Genomic DNA, 17,036 nt, shown 5'->3' with positions numbered 1-17,036 from the left:
AGCTACACAGAAATGTTCACCCATAGAGCAGCCTGATTGGAAGGAAACACTTCGTGCAATGTATTAGAAATAACCGAGCTGAGATCATCCAAGATGGTGTCTGATCCGCAGAACAGCAGTGACTGCACAGCCACCAAAGGACCATACTGAGAGCTCCAAAACACAGTGCTGGTGTTTCCCAGAAAGAAAGAAATCCTGTCATGTGGATCATCCATGCCGTCCCACCGCAGGACCATGGAACCACGCTCAGGTGAGCTCAGGTGAGCTCCCAGGGAGTCGGGACCGCCACCGCCACCGCCACCGCCACCGCTACAGCCACTGTTTTTTGGGGTTGTGGCTTGGTGCAGTGTGGGCCAAAAAGATGGTGTTCGAGGAGGGGGTGCTGTTCAGAACCGAGCCCAAGCGAGGATGGCACTGCCCATACCATAGGCCTCAAGGACCTCCTTTCACGCTCAGCTCTGAAAGGTGGATTGTGCAGAGGTGGATACTAGGGGCAGCACCGAGGCAGGGCCCATGGCACATGGAGCACACAATGGAACCAGAGAATTGGGAGGTGTAAATCAGCAGAGTCACAAGTTCCCCGTGACAAGAAGCTGAGCTGGGCCAACCTCAATGGTTTCTGCGACCTACTCAACAAAGACTTTGAAAGGCCTCCACCTGCCACCTGCTTGATGGCCCACAAGATCCAGTACCCACAGGAGTAGGAGGCCATCCAAGCCTTGACAGCTAGCAACAATCTGGTGAATTGAACGAGAGCAGGAGAGCTGGCCCTGAGGACATGGAAGCAGGAGAGCTGACCCTGAGGACACAAGAACAGGAAAACTGGCCCTTAGGACTCAGGAGCAGGTGAGCCAACCCTGGGGACATGGGAGCCTGAGAGCTGACCTTGCCCTGAAGACATGGGAGCAGAAGAGCTGGCCCTGCCCTGAGGACACAGGAGCAGGAGAGCTGGCCTTGCCATGGTGACATGGGAGCAAGAGAGTGAGCCCTGCCCTGAGGACAAGGGAGTGGGCCCTGATCCAGGGCTCTGAGTGAACCTCACCCCAACATCTACCCCACATGAAGGGGCTGGATCTGCAGATTCAAAGATTAAGACTCTCATTGACACATGGCAACAGCGGGAGATCCGACAGCATCCCAGTATGGATCTGGTAACGATAGTGTAGGCCTCCAACCAGACCCATGACTTGTAGCAATGAACATTTGAAAGTAAACATATGTGGACAAAAGGCTATACTGCGTGATACACTGCAGCTTCTGTGACAAGATTTTTTTGTTGTCTGTTTGTTTTATTTTACTGGGGGAGGAGAAGGATTTTGGTGCATGATGTGTAAATCATAGACATTCAATAAAAGTTAAAAAAAAAAAAAAAAAAAAAAAGGCCAGACCAACGAAACTCTGTCTCTCTTCATGAGAAAAAATTAGGCCAGGTAGAACAGGACTGGAGCTTCTCGACCATAGAAGTCTTTTAAAAACAATTAGTTCATGTAACATTAAAGAAAGAGCAAACAGAACGCATGTAGGAGTTGGGGGAGGTCCATGGAAGGGCCTGGAGAGAGGAAAAGGAGGAAGGAATGAAGCAATTCTATAATAATAATAATAATAATAATAATAATAATAATAATAATAATAATAATAATAATAATAATAATAATAAAGCTGGTCCAGCTTTACTCCACAGCAAGTGAGCTGAAAGGAAGCAGTGTAGGTTCTACACAGAGACTTTAGGAGGGAAGAAGTCATCAAGAAATGATCATTAGAAACATGTCTCCTGAGTCAGATTAAAACTGTCAACCAAGGCATTCCTTGCTTTAAATAAAATGTGTGAAGCAACCTAGACGCCACTTCATAAAAAACAACCCTGTGACAGTGGGGCTCAGGGAGACACGAGAAAACAGCCAGAGACACGAAGGCCACGAAGGCCATGAAGGCCAGGATGGAAAGTTAGCAGGATTAGGGAACAGTGATTGGAAGGAACACACAGGAAGTTAAAATGGGTCACGTGAGGTTACAAGTAGGTGAACAAAGTAGACGTCAGCAGTCGATGTTCCCTGGGATGCAAACCCAACTGGTAGGATAAGAACTCTCAGGAAGAGTATACAAAACTATAAATATAAATCATTTTAACAAACTTGACAAAGAATTGACGCTCTTGGTTAAAGCTATACTACCCAATAGAGATACAAAGGCAAAACTGTTATCAGTCTGCAAATTCTTTAGCACTATCGTCAGGCTAAGGGGTTAAAAGGAGAAATTCACTTTAATAATGTCATCTTAATAATAGTTTGTGTTTCTTTTCAATAAGTGATATACAACATCACAACTGAAATATTTCCATTGTTAGTATAAGAAATCTAGTATGCATCTTATATTTACTGTCAATCATAACTTGTGTCAGCCGCATATAAAATACTCCAATATAGAAAGAGTTCTCATAACTCTATAAGAAAGCATCTAACAATCTAATAAAAAAGGAAAAACAGCCAGTATTATTAATTCACTAATAATGAGAGTTTCAAGTTAATCTAGTAGAAATCCTCTATTTCAAACCGACAAAGAGCAATCTATTTTGTAATAAGCTGAGCCGAGGGGTTAAGGGAGGGTATCTCATTTGCTGGTGGCCGGGACATATCTCAGCAGCTGTGACAGTGTCTACCCACATGACTAGCGAACACATTTCTTACCTAGAACTTCTAAGTCTAGACATTTCCCTATAGATATATACCTGCAGATAGTTTGTTTCCAGCATGTTACCGATTTATTACATAAATAACACTACTTAGTGTTATCAGTACAGCAGAGGTCAAGAAGATTGCAGAGCACGGACAATGAAATGTCACCACGAAACAAGAACGAATGGGTAAATATTTGAATGAATGGGTAATAATCATATACAGCTATGTCAAATACACGCGGAAGGACCCAGCTACCGACCTGCGTGGTGTAAACCCTTCAGTGCTTTTTACAGTTAGTGCTCAAATATGTGCTACTCATTCAGAAGTTAAAACATTTAATTATATTTTCACTGGTGTTGGCGAAACAAACACATATTGAGACCATTTCATTTAGCTTAAGAAAAAAAAAAAAACCCCACAGCAAATCCCTGTATTATCTTCTGTGTAAAAATACCCACAGCTCAGCTATCGACATAAATGACATCCTTTCCCAAACACAAACACTACACTCAGAGCAAGGGTTTGTCCTCTGAGAGTTGGTTTGGACTCGAGTTTTCCCCACAGCTCATCTGTGTAAATGATCTGATCAGCCCTCTCTGATGTTCTGTGTTTGGTGGGACCAAAATGACAAACTTTGCTTAACCTGTACTAATTTTTTTGTGTACTAGTTTATTGCTTGCTTTTTTTCTCTTTAGAGTTCTGCCGTGTAGCAGAAGCTGGCCGTCCTCCAACCTGCTGTTGTCCTGTCTGAGCCTTCCGAGGGCTCTCTCTCTCTCTCTCTCTCTCTCTCTCTCTCTCTCTCTCTCTCCACCGTGTGTGTGTGTGTGTGTGTGTGTGTGTGTGTGTGTGTGTGTGTGTGTTTTGACCTTGCCTTGCCTCTCTCCAGGAAACTGGCTGGCTCCAGATCCTACCTGCCCCAGGAGGAGAATCACAGCGGGTCTCCAGGGGCACTGGTCACACTGCATCTTGCCTGTCATCTGGCTGACAGCCAAGGCACTGCCATGAGCTTAGCTTGTGGGTACGATTATTAGCATACTAGGTGAAGAAGAAGTTGCCGCGACTAGTTGGAATTCAATATTTAAAAGGTAACTCTAAACCAACTGGAAATTGGATAGCCACCAATGACACCACTGGGAGAACAGAAGGACCTAAGCTTCTTGGATCACAGTGAATTCAACGCTGTGCTCCCCAAATTACTGGGAGGACAATGAAGCCACATGATGCTGGGGTCTGAATCATTACAAGGAGGTAGCAGAATTTAATGCTAGGCCAGAGTTTCCCAAAGACTACCATAAATCCACTGGTAGGTAGACTAATAGTTAGTCTAAAGTTTTAATCCGCAGTACACTGATTAACCTCATCCTGCACGCCTACCCTATTCTGAGGACTGGAGAATATGGCTGAAGTCTGGAGAAAAAGGGATGAGATGTTTCTGTACCAACCAGAAGAGGGCAGTGTTGAGTCGCTGATCTCATTTGAACCAATCACTTTCGTTCGGAGGGCAGTAGACAGATTTCCACCTCTTTCCCCATAAATCAAGACAGAAAAGGGCTAAACAAAGATGGAAAATGCATGCGTATAGACACAATGCTGAAGAGTGACAGCCTGGGATGCTGTGACATTTGGAGTGGGAGCAGGTGGGTGGATGGGTAAGAGATGCTCTGTAGAGTGGGGGCCTACCCAGACGTCTCTCCGCTGAACATGCTGGTCTCCTTATTAGCAATGGGATTTTTAAAAATTTGTTTTAAGTTCATCTATCTATCTATCTATCTATCTATCTATCTATCTATCTATCTATCTATCTATCCGTCTATCTATCATCCATCTATCTTCTATTTCTACCTACCTATTTAGTGGTGTGTGTGTGTGTGTGTGTGTGTGTGTGTGTGTGTGTGTAGACAACAATCTGAATAAGTGCTTTCTTTCCATAAGTGAGAGGAAGGAGCTGAGAGGGGTTGAATGCAGATTGTCCAGCATAGCTCCAGGCACCTCTACCCACAGAGCCATCTGGCTGGTCCAGCGAAAAGCAAGGCTGAAGGGGTCTCCTTGCAAGTGATAGGCATCTCAGAGTCAGGATCTGTGATGGCTGTGCTGGGTTGTCAACTTGACTAAGTCTGGAATTTGCCCAAGCCCAAACTGCTAGGTGCACACGTGAGAGATTTGTTTGATTGGGTCATCTGAAGTGGGAAGCCCCGCCCTGGCCCTGGACCACGCCTTCTGCTGGCAGCCTAATAAAGGGACGTGGACAAACAAAACTCTTGCTGTGAGGTTCACTCCTTCACTGGCATTAGAGCCTATTACTTCAGGATTCTGGTGTAGAGTGAAGCTCATTTGTGACACCCAAACTCATGGACTGAACACCTACTGGATGTTTGGACTTTCTGTCGGGAGACAGGCATTTTTGGAACAGTCAGACCCCAGCCGATAAGCCATTCTAATAAATCCTTTCTATCTGTCTGTCTGTCTGTCTGTCTGTCTATCATCTTCATTCTATCAGTTCTGTTGCTCTAGAGAACCCTCACTAATACAGAAGCCTTATTTCTAAAATGGCCTCCCCAAACGTTCATTTTACATCGAGAGTCACCCTCACTGCTCAGTTGTCTAGTGGTCATTTTCTGGGCATTTTCCCTCTTAGCCTCACACAGGTGGGGAATTGCAAGGCCCCAGGATGCATGCTGAATATCTATGGAGTTATTAGGACAATCTCTAGTGTAGGAAACATAGAGGTGTCACCACCAGCGATAGGTCTCTCCTCACCTCGAGGACCACAAAGCCCTCGCTCCATAATTCCAGGATTTGAGGTTACAAAAAGCTAAGTGGAGTGTTTGTCCAAATCCAATACTTAAAGCTCTGGGGGTTTTATCCAGCTCTCCTGCTTTATTGTCCATTACTGAAGAGCTGTGTCTGCACGCAAGGTCGCTCTCCATGGTTTTCACGTCCTCCTGACAGTGGGCATGTCCCTCATGTGTAGTGCTCCTCCTTCATCAAGGGGGCAGGCTAAGAGGAGCAGGTTGCAGTTAGTCCCTTAGAGTGACACTTAATGAGAAGGGCCCCACATTCTCCAGAGCGTAAGATCTCTTTTCAAAGCCCTGCGAATGGAAGGGGACCTTCAAACAGGACAAAGAGCGCTTGCTTGCCTGGTCTCTGTATTCACTTTCAGGTGTTCCCTGTGTGTTTGGAAGGGCTTTAATTTCTTTTTATGCTCCGTCACTCGGGCTAACCACTTTCCATGGAAACTCCTCTTGGATATGAGTGATGCCTGCTGTGGCTGGCTACCAGATGCCATTTCTCTGTCACAAGCTTTCGTCCTAAGCTGTCACCCCCACCACTCTCTCTATATCACCCTTTTCCCCTATGTGTTCTTTACAATAGGGGATAGGCATCTTCTCCATTTGGTGAAATTTGATTTAATCTTCAAACCTTGTCCAAACGTCACCTTGTATGTGGAGGCTTCATTGTCTCCCGTCAATCTTTCTCCTCCAGAAAACAAAAACAAAAGCAAACCGTTCTCTTTCCCACCCCTCAGAGCTCTGCATGGCTCGATAATTTGCACACATATATGTGGGAAGAGCCAACCAGTGGAAGAGCGATGCTGCAAAAACACAAGAGTGGGCCGTGTGTCACGCCATGGTTGCCACTGGGAGAACGAAGCTAACATGTCACAGGCAGCTGCCGTGTAGTAAAAGACTCCAAGGCCAGCAAAGGGCAGAAGGAAGGCTTTTCTGCATAGCTTCGGAGGATAAAATTGTTTAACTCCTGTCCCCAAGTCAGAAGGGTCTATGTAGAATATGCTAATTCCATTTATAGTAGTACCAAAAGAAGACCATACGCAGCAGTCACTGCAGAGCTCATTTTCAATCAATTAATCAATTATATCTCTTAGGTAGGCTCTTGTTAAATAGTCCCAGGTAGCCGGGAATGTACTAGGTAGGCCAGACTGGCCTTGAACTTGATATAATCCTTCTGCTCTGCCTCCCCCCAAGGACTGCAGATGTGTAAGGTCACATCTGGTTTACAGAGTCCCTTTTACATCTCAATGGTTATCCCATCCCTTGTGTCCTCCCATTCTTCCCTCCCTCCCCTTTTCCCCTTATTCCCCTCCCCTATGACTGTTCCTGAGGGAGATTACCTCCCCCTGTATATCCAAGGACAATACAGGCGGTAAACTTTAAACCCCTACCCAGATCTAGCCAATGGTCAGAATATTCTCCACAGTTGAGTGGAGAGTGTGATATGACTTTCTCATGTACTCTGGTGCCTCACATTTGACCATGTCCCCTGGAGGGGGAGACCTGGTGGCACTCAGAGGAAGGACAGCAGGTTACCGAGAAGGGACTTGATACCCTATGAGCATACAGAGTCCCTTTTAGACAAGACCCTAACCGCCTCAAGTTTCTGTACTCCGTTCCGTCTGTGCAGTCGCAATTAGGAATAGCAATAGCTAGTGCTAGAGAAACCTAGAGTCAACGTAAGAACTTATGCCCTAGTTAATAATAAAAACCACTCCCAAGCAAGGCAGCCACTAACCTGGCCAATCTACCGGGGAGGAGCTAGGGCCTGGGACAAACTAGACAAGTCGCCTGAAAACAACAAAAACTGGTGAAAGTAAACCTGAACTTTCTTTCTGCCTTTGAGTTTCAAAACAAAAAGCCGGGGGAAGGGGGGGAGGGATGGGGAGCGGGGGGAGCGGGGATGGAGGGGAGTGGGCTACAGCTCTGTAAGGTGGGCCCCTCCAGCTAGAGGGAGCTGGAGGAGAAGGGAGAGTTTGAGGGTGAATAAGGAGGACAGGGCAACACAGGCGGGACCTTGGAGCAGGGGCTCCAGAGAAGCAAGGCTGCCTGGCTAAGGCTGCGTGCGGCAGCTGGGTGGGCACGGCTGGCAGAATTGACTTACCCAGGAGTCCTCCGTAGCTGGACTGTGAGGTGGTTCAGGCAGCCTGCTTCTGGCTGCTGTGAAACCCTGCTGCAGGCATCACCAGCCAAAGGATGACATGACCTTGAGGAAACTGCCCCCCAGCACTCCAAGTTTAGCTTTCAATGGAGACACACATACATGCTAGTTCTTTTGAAAGAACTGTGAGAGCAGAGTTATCCCACATGAGTTAGATCATTTCACTCCCTTCACTCTATTTTTATTAACATCGGTAAGAGGTTCCACAACCAGCCAGACTGATGGCCATCACCTTCCAGAGGACACGTGACATGGCCATTCAATGTGGTTGCCTGTTATAAGGGCGCTTTGCAGTTTGCCCTGTTGTACAGTAGCTAGGCCATGAACTCCCTTTAGCATGGTCTCCTCCCTGAGCACACGTTCTGACACAGGGGATGGCTCAGTAGACACTTAATGAAGATGTGCAACAAAATCTACCATGGTGGAGTCAGTTCCCAGCGGTGGGGGCCACCATACTTTGTCCTCCCCTCTGGCTCCAGATAACATGAGGTCACAGAAGCCTGCTCAGTACTGGAGCGAATGGACAAATAACAATCTTGAAGAAAGGAGATTAAAAAAAAAATGTAACACCAAATGGACATTCTATGTCCCAAAGGAAGTGACCCCGTGTCTCGGTTTTATTGAGTTAAAATAATAATAATAACACTCTTGTCTTTTTTCTATCTTTTCAGTCCCGAGAGAGAGCCATGGCCATTGAACTCAAGTCTTAACAAAACACACTAAGTCCATCTTTAAATATGACAAGAAATTGCCACTTACTCTTTCCCATCTCTCATTCCCAGCTCAAAACCACCGTTCATCCCTTTGAAAGCACGCGCTGACAGGTCAGCGTCTCACGTGGGCTCCTCACTCCTTTAGCAGGTTCCATGAACGGACAGGACGGAGTTGGTGACTGGCTTGGGCTGAGGTCATCCTGATGGTCTCCCAGTGGCTGTACCATCTGCCCTGGCTCAGGCTGGCGCTCATAGAACAAAAGCCTCCTTTCAGGGACCACGCCCCTCAGAGCCCCTCTTTCTCACGTGAGCTACTTCTGCCGGTTAAATCTAGGTTCTAATCTTGCTCTCCCATCTCATAATCTGTGATGTATGCCCGAACAACCAGCCGTATCCCGTCTGCCCATACAGAACTTTCGATCCTCAAACCGGCCCCTGTACCCAGCCTTTTTGTAAACCTCTGATGGGTTGCTGCAGCCAAATGTCCCTGCTGCTTGTCTGCAGCACCTTCTGTTTGCTCTACTGGGGCGTGGTCACTGCTTTTTGTAAAAATGTGTGGCATTAAAGGGTTCTGTATCTTGCTCACACAGAGATAACGGCATTCTGCTTTTGTGGCTTCTGCCAGTCAGTCCCGCCTTCCTGTCACGCTGGCCTCCTGCTTGCCTTTCCCTGTATCTAACTCAACGTCAGCATGCAACCAGAGGAGCTGCACAGAAGACCTCTCTGGAGTTCAGAGGCAGCTGGCAAGGGACCCAGCACCTGTCACTTCCTGTCACATTCCATTGGTCAGAACTCAGTCATACATCAAGTGGGAGGGGCATCACAGGCCACACCCACTGGAGTCGATGACCTGTAATAGGTAACTGATGGTCTATGGAGAACAAGAAAGTGTGGGTGCTGGTAAGCAGCAACAAACCGAGCCGCCATTGGCTATGTAACGTCACTGCGCTAACACACAGGGTTCTTGAAACTTCAGGTTAAACATGCCAGTGAAATAGCTGATTTACCTTATCTGAAGTTACATATATAATTGGTTCTTCCTTCCTTCCTTCCTTCCTTCCCTCCCTCCTTCCCCCTCCCCCTCTCTATTTATTGAGAATGTATGCATGTAAGTATGTGTGCTATGGCATATATGTGGAGGTCAGAGGACTGCATGCAGGAATTGGCTCTCTCCTTCCACCACGTGATTTCTGGGTATCGATCTCAGGTGCTCAGGCTTGGTAGCAAGCACCTTTACTTGCTGAGCCATCTTGCCAACTCACATGTATACTTTAACCTGAAGGATAGTTAAGTGAGCAAGCGTTCCCGATGATCGGCACACTACCCTTCTTCCATTTCCAGTCTCTGTGCTGAATCTCAGTTCTGCAGAGAGCTTTAAAAAAAAAAGTCTCAATGTGAATTAGCACTCCAGACAGCGTGTGGCATACTTAGACATCATCTACTGTGTGTTGATAAGCTTAATAGGAGCACGATGACATGTGACACCTTTGTCAGTGAAAAGCCCATTTTATTTTAATGTTTTGACATTCTAAGGGCAGTTTGATATTAGACAAAACCAGGCCAGTGTCACAGTCCTACGGTGGCATATACGCTCTTTACGTGTGGAATCTTGGCCCACTTTTGCCACAATATCTCTACTGCTGTCTTCTAAGGATGCTATCCAGAATGCAAGAACACAGGTGGGCTCCATGTGCAAGTCCTCTTTTCCTTGTAAGCTGCTTGATTGGCTGAGAGCAACTAGAGGAGATGCTGGCCTGCAGTGGCGAACATGGCGGCATGAACCTGAGCTCAAGGTCAGGGTTTCTGCTTCTGGCCACTGGAGCCTCTTCTCTCACAGCTGGGTGTCTGCCGCGGGCTCGTTAGAGTCCAGGAGAATCTAAGGATCAGACAATGTGGAAGCAGAAGCTGGCTTTCCAAGATGGGGGCTTCTCTAGGATGGACCTGACGGCCTTTCTATACAGCCATGAAGTAGTGCACTTGCAGCTCTCTGTTGACAACAGAAAGCTCCGTGAAGCACCAGCTTGACTATATGTGGTGTCGCTTGAATTTTTGATCTTAGCCATTCTGATGGGTGTAAGATGGAATCTCAGAGTTGTTTTGATTTGCATTTCCCTGATGACTAAGGAGGTTGAGCATTTCTTTAAGTGTTTCTCAGCCATTTGACATTCCTCTGGTGAGAATTCTCTGTTTAGTTCCAAGCCCCATTTCTCAATTGGGTTATTTGGTTTGGTGGTGTTTAATTTCTTGAGTTCTTTATATATTTTGGTTATTAGACCTTTGTCAGATGAAGGGTTGGTGAAGATTTTTTCCCAGTCTGTAGGCTGTCGCTTTGTTCTCTTGACAGTGTCTCCTGCCTTACAGAAGCTTCTCAGCCTCATGAGGTCCCATTTATTAATTGTTGACATTAAGACCTGGGCTGTTGGTGTTCTGTTCAGGAAGTTGTCTCCTGTGCCAATATGTTCCAGGCTCTTCCCCACTTTTTCTTCTAACTGACTTAGTGTCTCTGGTTTTATGTTGAGGTCTTGGATCCGCTTGGATTTGAGTTTTGTGCAAGGTGACAAATATGGGTTCAGTTGCATTTTTTTTACACATAGACCTCCAGTTAGACCAGCACCATTTGTTGAAGATGCTATCCTTTTTCCATTGAATGGATTTGGCTTCTTTGTCAAAAATCAAGTGACCATATGTGTGTGGATTCATATCTGGGTCTTAGATTCTATTCCACTGATCAACCAGCCTGTTGCTGTGCCAGTACCATGCTGTTTTAATTACTATTGCATTATAGTACAGTTTGAGATCAGGTATAGAGATTCCTCCAGAGGATCTTTTATTGTACAAGATTGTTTTAGCTATTCTGGGTTTTTTGTTTTTCCATATGAAGTTCAGAATTGAACTTTCAATGTCTTTAAAAAATTGTGTAGGTATTTTGATAGGGATTGCATTGAATCTGTAGATTGCTTTTGGCAGGATGGCCATTTTTACTATGTTAATTCTCCCGATCCATGAGCAAGGAAGATCATTCCATCTTCTCAGGTCATCTTCAATCTCTTTCTTCAGAGTTTTGAAATTTTTTTCAAACAAGTCCTTCACTTGCTTAGTTAGAGTAACTCCTAAATATTTTATATTGCTTGTGGCTAATGTGAAGGGTGTGGTTTTCCTAATTTCTTCCTCTGCAAGCTTGTCATTTGTGTATAGGAAGGCTACAGACTTTTTTGAGTTAACTTTGTATCCAGCTAATTTGCTGAAGGTGTTTATCAGCTGTAGGAGTTCTCTGGTGAAATTTTGAGGGTCACTTATGTACACTATCATATCATCTGCAAATAGGCATAATTTGACTTCCTCCTTTCCCATTTGGATACCCGTGATCTCCTTTTGTTGTCTTATTGCTCTGGCTAGAACTTCGAGTACTATATTGAAGAGATATGGAGAGAGTGGGCAGCCTTGCCTTGTTCCTGATTTTAGAGAAATTTCTTTGAGTATCTCACCATTTACTTTGATTTTGGCTATTGGCTTGCTGTCTATAGCCTTTATTATGTTGAGGAAAGTGCCTTGTATCCCCGATCTCTCTAAAACTTTAAACATGAATGGGTGTTGGATTTTATCAAATGCTTTCTCTGCATCTAAGGAGATGATCATGTGATTTTTTATTTTCAGTTTGTTTATATGGTGGATTACATTGATGGATTTCCGTATATTAAACCATCCCTGCATGCCTGGAATGAAGCCTACTTGGTCATAATGAATGATATCTTTGATGTGTTCTTGTATTTGTTTTGCAAGTATTTTATTTAATATTTTTGCATCGATGTTCATAAGAGAAATTGGTCTGAAATTCTCTTTCTTTGTTGAGTCTTTGTGAGGTTTAGGTGTCAATGTGACTATGGCCTCATAGAATGAATTTGGTAATGTTCCATCCATTTCTATCTTTTGGAGTCAGCTTCTTAACTTGTAAAGCAAAGACTCCACTGTAATTACAGCCACACTGGACCCTTTCTAGAAAACTTCCTAAAAGGTTGAAACTTACCACCAGGTGAGTGCTGGAGTGACATCCATTTAGCATGTGTCTCTGGACCTGTCTTGTGCTAGGCAAAGGACCTCTCAAGGCGTCAAGCGTGTGAATGAAAGCATCAGTAGTCTTGAGTGTGCTGGACCCCACCTGGCCTTGCACACTGCTCAGAACAGAGCCAAGCCAGGCAGACGCATCTGTGTAGCAGTCCTAATGCCTGGTGGCACTTGTATGTCGACTTAACGTGTGAGCTACGTGTTGGGTTCATGGCTTGTGAACATGAGCACTGAAACCCCAGAACCGGGCTTTGCTGTCTTCTTCCTCTGTTTCTTCACCTGGCTCCAACTCCATCTTCCACTGTCCAGAGTCACCTCAATCAGGTGGGGACGCAGTAGCCCCGCCCCCTTCCCTATCTTCCTCTTTTCCTGAAGGCATGGCTCAAGCACATTTACTTAAGTGGGTGAATAACCTTCTAAACATTCCTTTTTTTCCTACCCTGATGGGGAAACACTGCTTTTCCTGTGAGTGCGATGGTGCCCTCTGGCTGCTCCTTCAGGAAGGTAGGAAGGTAGCAGCACCCTGGGCTGCTCCACCTGTGAAGCTGGTTGATTTGTAGGATAGAAATAGGTTGAGTAGTGGGCAGGGTTCTCCTTCTCTCACAGCCAGTAAGAGCCCACCTCCTCTCTGAGCCTCACCACCACAGCTTGGCTGTGGTTTTGAATCGCCTCAGCAGGCTTCCTCTCTGACAGTGTGTGAGAGGGGACAAAGATTGCCCAGGGCTGTCCCTGAGCATGGGTGACAGTCACACTCCAAGGCCAGTCTTCAAAGATTAAAAGAAAGAAAGCATCAGAGGGCCTGGGAAGCTAGGAGCATCTTGAGATTCACATGAGATCCTTGTGGGTGTAAGCGGACACCTCAAAGTCTGCACTGTGCCAGAGACAGAATCTAAGGAGGTTGAACGGAGAAAAACAAACTTCTCTCCCACGCGGCTCCAACTTCCCCCTTTAGATCCTGTCTTTTTTTATTTTTGAAACAAAAGCAATATTAACCACGACAGATACATAAACAGGGATACAAAGTAGACATCTTTGGGACACCAAGACTTGCGGAAATACTTGCTATTCTGTGCTGAGATGTTTCCATTGCCTTATGAGCCCTTTTACTTTATTTTAAAATACTCTCCCTGAGCAGTTTACTTCTCCGAGTTTAGTTTGCTGCAGTGTGGAATTAGGATAGATTCATTCAGAGGTCCATCTTGGTGTTCATATTCTATGAGTCCATACATGTAGTGGTCTGTCTTGTTTCGTCTGTATGTTGCTGTTATTCGGTCCAATCCAAAGGCATTGAGATTAAGCACGTTGAAGAATAAATACTGGGTGCTTGTCCTGTATCTGCCCAGTTCCTACCTGAGAACCCAGATGCCCACAGATATTGACACACTGCACATCATGTGGGAAGACATCAGATACCTGCTAAGGAACAGTTCATGTGAACAGCAGACAAGCTACAGGATGTCACTGTCACATTGTGATGAGGCTCTGTGTGTTTGTCAGCAGGACAGTGCTTCAAATGCATGTTCTATGAAACTGAATCAGATTATTTACAGACAAAGGAGACCAAGGTTCACGTCGCTGCAGCCTTCCCAGTCGCTCTGCTCTCTTGTGAAGTAGCCCAGGCACTACCCGGAGCCCTGCACTTGGCTGATGGTTCAAAAGAAGTCCCAGTTGGTAGGGTGACTTCCCCCACATCCTAGAGGGGAATGTGGCCAGGAGAATCTGGAAATTTGCTTCCACTCCTACTCTCAGCAAGCCCCTCAATAAACAAGTGGGAGCAAGTCACATTGTCTGCAGGGGTCCTCAGTAGGGTCTTCAGCTAGCATCATGTACCATCTTCACTTCCACTTTTGAAACCCCCATGCTCGCTCATTTGATGACACTTTTATCTTCCCTTATCATAATTTTACCTATTAACTCTGGGAAAATGCTGGAGTTCCACTGTCCTGTTGGCTATGGGAAACAGAGGGCATGTTTGCTATATTGGCCCTGAGAGGCACTGGCCTGGGTGAGACAGGAAGTCAGTAGATGGAGTCTTCTCAGAGCATACACACAATACTGAGATTCCTTCTATTCAACACCAGAATTGCCTTCCTTGTCTTCATCCTGGTCTTCCCCGAGCCTTGGTTTTGTTTATTTGTTTCCCTCTCCCATCTCTCTTACACACACGCACACACACACACACACACACACACACCCCTTTCTGTCTCTGTCTCTCTCTGTCTCTGTCTCTTTGTCTCTGTCTCTGTCGCTGTCTCTCTCTGTCTCTCTCTCTCCTCTCTCTCTCATTCTCTCTCTCTCGGGCCAGCCTGGACTCTTAGAGTCACTCCATACACTATTTCTGCCCACATTCTCAGGGAAGGTTGAGGACTGTGGTCTAGCCTCTACCCTCATGCTCTGAGATGAGACATAAGTTTGCTAAGTGCTTGTTCGGGCTCTTCTATGTCTCAACCAGATTTATTCTCTTGTGTTCATGGCAGGGAGCATGGTGCCACCCAGGCAGAAACAGAACTAGAGAAATAGCTGAGAGTTCTACATCTGGATCCACAACAGCAGGAAGAGAGAGAGGGAGACTGGGCCTGGATTGAGCTTTTGAATTCACAAAGTCCTCAGTGATATACTTCCTCCAACGAGGCCACATCTACCCCAACAAGGCCACACTTGCCCATTCTTGCCAAGTAGTGGCACTCCCTGATGACCAAACATTCATATGTATGAGCCTGTTCTCATTAGAGGGAGACTAGAAAGCTCAGTATGAGAAGGTACCCTGCCTGGCATTAAGAGACAAAGAGGACATCCAATGTCTCTGGATAGCTCCAGATCCTGGGCAGAGTGCTGCCAACGCACCCAACTTTATGGTCTGTGGTGTGAGGGGACTTCCTGTTGCTGGTATGAATGGAGTTGGAAGAGTCGAGAGAGGGCAGAAGTGAGATGCTTACTTGGGAGCAAAGGTAATGGCCAGTTTTCTGCCATTGAAAAAAAAAAAGCCTGAGAAAATATGCTTATAAAAAACAGCTTTACTTTTCTCCCAGAGTTTGGGGGTTTGGTGCCTCATTGGGAAGCCTCATTGCATTGAGGCCCATGGAGAGACAGGACATCACAGCAGGACTATACAGCAGAGCAAAGGAGAGCAGAAGATATTGGGGTTGCACAGTCCTCTTCAAGGACACTCTCCCAGAATGCCCCAAACTTGGGCTAAGCTCCATCTTCGCCTCCCACTAGTACCATGTTCCTAGCTGTGGGCCATTGATGGGCACTCGAGATCCAAATTACAGCAATGCGTCAGGACACCTGGGAAGGTGTGTGCACTGGCTATAGGCATAGAGATAGCCCTGGGCTGGGTGGTCTGATATGCATGGAGGGGGAGCAAAAGAAAGTACTGGGTTGTGGGGGGTGTGGAGGAACAAGATGGCATAGTGTGAACAGAGTCTAAATACACTATCTCCCTGGCTAGAATGTGTCACATGGGCCAGACTGGCAACCCTCCGGTGCTAGCCTCCAAGTTCTAGGATTACAGACAACAGGTTGTGACATCTTCACTGAACCCCTCATGTGGGGTCATTGAGAGGCCTGACGATCCTAGAAAATGTCGGAAGAACTTTGATGTCACTTCCTGAGACAATAGCAAGCAGTCTTCCCAGCAGCTCCCTATATATCGTTGCACTTAGTCCTCATGATAGCTGAGATGCTGGCAGAAAAGCATCTAAAACGCGGAATGGAACAAAAAACTGGTCCCCTGTTCTTGTAGTGGCATTAGGGAGCAAAGGGCACCCAAGGACTTCCTTGAGGGATTTCTTTGAATCACCTCATTGCTCAGTGTTGACTAATATTCCCAGACTGAGAGGAGCTGTGACTTAGTTTTAGCACCACAGCTTCAAATTTTTACAGCTATTTTCTTCTCATTAAAATAGACAAGTCTAGGACTTTGTAATCTGTTGGACACTATAATATATATGTCTTACAGAACAATCTTTTCCTATGATTTAAAAAAATGTCTGCACATTTCCTAACTTCCAAGCTCTTCTTTGAGGGGTCTGTGCTGGTTGGTTTTATGTGAACATACAAGCTACGGCCGTTTGGGAAGAGGAACTCTCACCCGAGAAGCTTCCTCCATCAGAATGGCCTATGAGTGAGTCTGTTGGGCCTTTTCTTAATTGATGATTGACATGGCAGGGCCCAGCTCACTGTGGGTGGAGACATCCCTGGACAGGAGGCCCTGGGGTATCTAAGAGCACAGACTGAGGAACTCATGAGAAAAAAGCCAGAAAGCAACATTCCTTCATGGCTTCTGCCTTGAATTTCTGCTCTGACTTCCTTTGATGACAGACTGTTACCTGGAAGAGTAAGAGAAAATAACTCCCTCTTTCACAGGTTGCTTTGCTCATGGTGTTTTATCTCAGCAGTAAGGACCCTAACCAAGACTGGCTGGTGACATCTGACTAGTTCTTTTATTACTTAATGAGTTAAAACTAATTGATTTTTACATTTTCCTCAAATTTACCTTGTGAATATTATCATGTGCATTCTACAAATGAGTCAATCAAGGCATAGAAAACTAAGGGACCTGTCCAAAGTTAATAGGGACCCCCATGTCCTAGAGTAGGAATTTGAACTCAAGGAATCTGGTTCTACATTAGTA

This window comes from Acomys russatus, chromosome 18 (genome assembly GCF_903995435.1).
Source record: "Acomys russatus chromosome 18, mAcoRus1.1, whole genome shotgun sequence".
NCBI classification, from domain to species: Eukaryota; Metazoa; Chordata; class Mammalia; order Rodentia; family Muridae; genus Acomys; species Acomys russatus.
Note: the sequence above shows the minus strand (reverse complement) of the source record.